Consider the following 6000-nt stretch of genomic DNA (forward strand, 5'->3'; position numbering starts at 1 on the left):
AATGAAATGGGGCAAAAGCCACAGGAGTGAGGAGCACAGAAAGTCGCACGTAGATGTGGAATTTCAATACATTTACAGAAAGTCATAAAACAAAGAAAGCATGTTTCTAAAGTGAAGGAAGCTGTAGTTCAGGACACAGAAAGTTTAGGGTAGAACCTACAAGAATCCCAGACTCACAACAAGTTTAGGAATAAGTAAGACTATATCTGACTTCAGGTTTTGCCAGCTGATGCGTGAGAGAACCCTGAAATCTCAGTCTTACCATTTCAGGCTTGTTCCTTAGTGGGTGCTCCTGACCAGGGGTTGGTTCTCCAAGGCCTGTGTCCTGGAACCTATCTACCTCCATCATGGGCTTCAGCCATCATCACAATGTGGATTCAAAATTAAACCAAACCAAGAACTAACTAGTACACTCAGAGCAATTTGAGAAAATTTACATTCAAGAAAAAAGAACAGAATACTGTAAAAAAGAATCCCTCAGAGAATGTGAAGGAACATAGAAATTTGAAAGTATGATTGTTTGGAAATTTTCAAAAGATGATAGTAAAAGAAAATGAGGGGGAAGGAAATCTCTTCTCTACTGAAAAAAAATGACATCTAATAAAGGAAAAAATGTTAATAGTATTAGAAAATTCCCATTTTTACAACATGTAATGTAATTATTAATTGAGGGATACAGGTCAAAGATCATAAATGGATGTCAGAATCATTTGATATCAGTTTGTCATGTATTAGAATATTGGAATGGAGCCAATGCATTGTCCCACAAATCATTTACTTATTTAAAGAAGAGGAAAACCACTACAATGATAAAGATTACAGTTACTTTCTGCATAAAATGACCATACTTCATATCGTGAATAATGAAACAATCTGAAATTATGTCTCCTGGTGTGATTAAATATGAAGAACACAACGTCATCTATGAAATCATATTGCCCAGAATACTCAGCTTTAATCAAGACTTAGTCCTGTGCTAAACATTATGACAGCCACTAGACACATGGCTATTGAGAACATGAATTGTGCCATAAGTGTAAAGTATACACCAAATTTCATAGATATAGTACTTTTGAAACAGAAGGTAAAATATATTAACAAATATTATTAACATTTTTATGTTGGTTACATGGTGAAATGTGTTTTAGATATATTGGGTTGAATAAAATGTCTTATTAAAATAATTTCACCTTAGTTTTTTTTTTATTTTTTAAAAGTAATTATTGAAATATTTAAAATTATGTATGTGGTTCAAATTATATTTTCACTGCACAGCACTGCTTTAGATCTAACTCCCAGTTTACAAAAATACAGGTCACAAAGAATCAGGTTAATGACCCCAAGAAGAAACAAGCAAATACAGATTGTGGAATAGTCCGCTGTACAAAGTCCCTAAAGTGTCAACGAAAAAAAAAATGAGAAAAGTGTTTTAAACAAAGAGGTTAAAGAGGTATAACAATAAAGGCAATGTGACCATAAATTAGATTGGATTGTATTTAGAAGAGCCATTTGTGAATGGCTATAAACTTCTTTCTGAGAATGAGAAGAAGAAATTGAATAATAAACTAGATATTAGATGATATTATGGAATTATTATTACTTTTTAAAGTGTGATAATGATACTGTGATTATGGAGGAGACTGTCCTTATTCTTAGGAGATGCATTCTGAGTAATTTTGCAATGACAGTTCTGTATCTTACTTTCAGATGTTTGAGCAAATGTTGCGAGAAAGAGATCAAGAAAATTGGACAAGATACTAAAAATTGATGAATTTACATAGAGGATGGTACTATTTTTCTACAGATAACATTTTTCTTATCAATAGGCAAGGGTCCAAAGCTTAAAGTACAGAAAGGTGGCCAACATTTCCACATTTTCTTTTCCTCTGTGGTATACTATTTTCTTCCATATGTATTTCTTACTTTGATTAAAAAATACAGTATGTAAATGTGTAATATCAAATAACATAAAAATATCAGAAGTCTCCACTGGAAAAAAACACTATTATTCTTATGTCCATTGATATTGATTTAATTCCTTCCTTTCCCACCAGAAATCATTTACAGTTGAAACACCAAATGCAAAACAGTGATAGTTATGCCAGTCAGCGTCCCATAACTGTCATTAATATTGTAATTTTTTTCTCACATAAATGTAAAACAATAATCGAATAAAATTGTATTGGACTCTATCCTGGATATTCATTGTAATTAAAACATCAAATTATGAAAAGAAAAATTACTTTTATACTCACTTGTCATAGATTTTCCATTCAACTAGGCATCTGGACAGCTTTACAGCAACTTCACAGAACTACATTTTAATGCTATGTATCTGTCCCGTTTGACTTGATTTGAAATTTACACTCCTCTTTGTCTTCCTAATAACAGAATTAATAATCTCCAGCAGTTTAAGTGCAGATTTAACATAAAGATTATACTGAAATAAAGTCCTAGTCATCTCAAAAAATTGCAAATACACATCACATGGCTACAAGTGATACAAAGTACAGTGTTTGACAGATTTCATTAGTAACCAATCTGGAATTCAAGGAGCATATAAAAATAAATTTCAGTAAGCACCATTTGTATACTTTTTAGCGATATGCATATATTTGATAACCACTTAACTTTAAAATGTGTTTGTTTTCACCAACTTTTGACAATGGAAACTTCATAAGTGTTAAGGCACAATTATTTCTATTTAAATAGGCAACATAGCAAGGTATCTCTCTTCTTGTACCTTTTTAGGTAAGGAGTACCCCGCAGAATCTCAGCCACTATTGATGAATGAGTAACTCCTCAAAAAGCGGACGTTAGAAATCAGCACAATGAGTAAGTTAATGAAACAGGACTGAAAAATGTTCACGTTAAAACCAACACAAAAGAGGAAAGAAAGGAAGAAATAACAAGAATAGGCAATTCTATCACTTTTCTGAAAGAAACATTTGTTGTAAGCTGTATACATGATATATTGACATCATTGTATTGCTGTTTTTTCTAACTATTGACTCTAATATATTTTCTGCAAGGACATGACTAGAATTCTGATATTATAATCAGCTTATTAAATAGCAAAAAGTAAATTACTACCTGGCAAATGTGAGTAAACAACTTAATAAAAAATTCATTCAAATGATATCTTTGACAATGTATTAGTATTTATACTTGAAATCATAGCAAAGAAAATCGTTTACTGGTTCAAGGTTTCAACTAAGTTAATTTCATGAAAGATAGAAAATAACTTGTCAGGTTTATGAAATTTATAAAATACAATTTATAGCATAAATCCATATATTTAACATTTTTAGACATTTTAGTTTTAATATTCATTGCAAAAAAAGTCCTCTAGATGGCAGTGTTTACCACAGTTAGAAATTATTTTAGCTTTTAAAATGATTCTTAAATGAATCAAATAGTATAGAGTTAAAAATTGCTTTTTCTAGTAATCAGTATTTCTTCAGCATTTTTGTTTTGCTCTGAATGAATGTTTAACCTAATTCAGCAAGTTTTTGCTCACTTATTAGGTTATTATTGCAATTTAATGTGCAAATTTCCAGGAACAATTAAATTGACCCCAAAACTTTAGAATAAACATATGTGTGATCAGTATCCTTTGGAGGAATTAAAATAAGTTGTTGAGACTATTGTAACCAGGATGAAAGAAATCTTAGCAACTAACCAGATGAATTACATTACTCTTTTTTTTTTCAAGCTTGTATGTAATTGCATATATGGATAGATTTATCTATACTTTTGGGACTTACAGTCTTATAACCAAGGGAGGTTTTCATCTCCTTTTTGAAGTAATTGCAGTTTTAATTTTTTGACTTGATGAACAACCCAAATAAGTCACAGATATGTCAGAGAATCTAGGGCAATCATATTTTGTCAGAGAACTTGAGAGCAGGGTAGATATTTTTTAAATTATGAAATGATAGAAATAATGATTTAAAAATCTGAAATTAACTTTTATACTGGATATATTACATACTAGTATAAAACCAATAAAAATGTCTCATTAAGAATCTTACATTTTGAAAACAAAGATGGACAGAAATGGCCAAGATTAGGCCCAATGGTTGGTTTATAGATTTGCTGTGCCTTCTATAAAAATTGAAAATTTGTCACTAATGGTTGGAAGAGAGATTTGTTTTTTCCAGATTTCAATTAGTGTTCCAGAGACATAATTTATAACATATTTTGTCCATTTTTCTGAAGGTCATCGAATGAGCTCCAGTAATATTTTAACTCTTGGTTTGGCTATTAAGAGATGTAATTAGAAATAAATTTGGTGAAACTAATCATAATATATAAAAATGCAAATGCTACACATCTGTTTTCCCCAACTTTGGCACTACAGCCAGTTTCAGCCAAATAATAATTTGGGTTGTGCCTGAGTGAGTGTGTGTGTGTGCGCGCGCGTGCGCCGCGCATTGGGGTAAGTGGGGGAGGGGCATTTCTATGCATTGTGGACATCTGGCATCATCTCTGGCTTCTACCCCACTACAGGGTCTCCTAAGGGGTAAAATCACCTCAAGCTGAAAACCACTAATGCAAACATTTGATTGTTTTTCACTCTTCTTATTCTCCCTTACAATTATAACAAGTAAATCATGTTATCATAGTTCATATTTTAGTCCTTCATAGGATAAGTTAATCAGGAATAGAGTCAAGCAAAACTACCAAGTTGCTGTGGTTAGTTCTTATATTAGTTAGGACTCTTGGTTGCAAGTAATAGCTATTATTAAAGCTAATAGCTCTTAAGAAGCAGTGGTGGGGATATAATCGGACATCAACAATGAACTGGAATCAATTAATTAACTACCATAAGTGGTTCTCCATCTCTGGTTCCTTCTTTGCATCATCTTCATTTTTATAACTCTTTTCTCTCAATTTTCCTTTGGGTTTCTGGTCTATGTAATGAAAACTACTGTTTCTAATTACTCCTGAGTATACATCACTTCCTGTTCAGAAAGTTATTAGATTGATCTTGGAGTATCTCTGTTGTAGAACTAGGTTCTGCGATAAAGGGGTTCATTGGTCCATCTTGAATTTAGTATCTTCATAAGCATAATCAAGTGTTGTCAAAATGGAATGCCAATTTCTGGCAGGGTAGGAGGAGTCCACACCATGTGGCTATAGCTGCTTTGCTTTTCGTGTGTATGGAATATGGGGAAAATCATTTCAAAAAAGTAGGAAAACTTTGTGAGCTTGGGAGTCCACACATGTATTCTATCACCTCCTTGCTGACACCTCACGTACTCGTTCAGTGGCCTGGTACCCTCACATTGCTCAGTAAATGCCCAAAGTACTCCTGCTCTGTTTCATGCAGCCTGCCTTCCCCTAAAGGGGGCCAGGCTCCAAACAGCTTCTTCCTCACTCCCAGTGAGTTAAAGTAAAACAAAAATTTAGCTCAAGATATCTAATCTCTGTGGGGAAGAAAACAAACTAAATCAATTTAGTACATGAGTGATATGTAAATTTCTTGTGCCCCTGAACAGCACTTGTGTCAAAAGTATGCTTGGTAACAGAATTAATCCCTGCATAGTACAGTGGTAGATATAGAGCTTTTTCCAATGCTCTTTTTGTTTTGTTTTTCTGTGAGCCATGGCACTGTGTATCTAAAATGGCTTTTAGGTCCTTGCTACTTAAAATGTGGTCCATAGATCAAGAACATCAGAATGCCCTGGGAACATGATAGAAATGCAGGACCTCAGTATCCACCCCAGATCCAACATATCAGAACCTGCATTTTAATTTAGCAAGATCTCTGGGTAATTTGTATTCACATAGAATTTAAGAAACACAGAGCAGTTTAATTAATTGTTATTTGACACATGAGTAGAAGGCAACTTTAGTATACTACTTGGTTGATGATAATAAACTCAGTAAACATTCTGGAACAATATGAAGATTAGACACAACTAAATGCTAGTGTATTTATGTATATTATCAAGAACTTGCTACTGAGCCTTAGAACGATTGATTAATGTAATA

This window comes from Lagenorhynchus albirostris, chromosome 18, assembly GCF_949774975.1.
Source record: "Lagenorhynchus albirostris chromosome 18, mLagAlb1.1, whole genome shotgun sequence".
NCBI classification, from domain to species: domain Eukaryota; kingdom Metazoa; phylum Chordata; class Mammalia; order Artiodactyla; family Delphinidae; genus Lagenorhynchus; species Lagenorhynchus albirostris.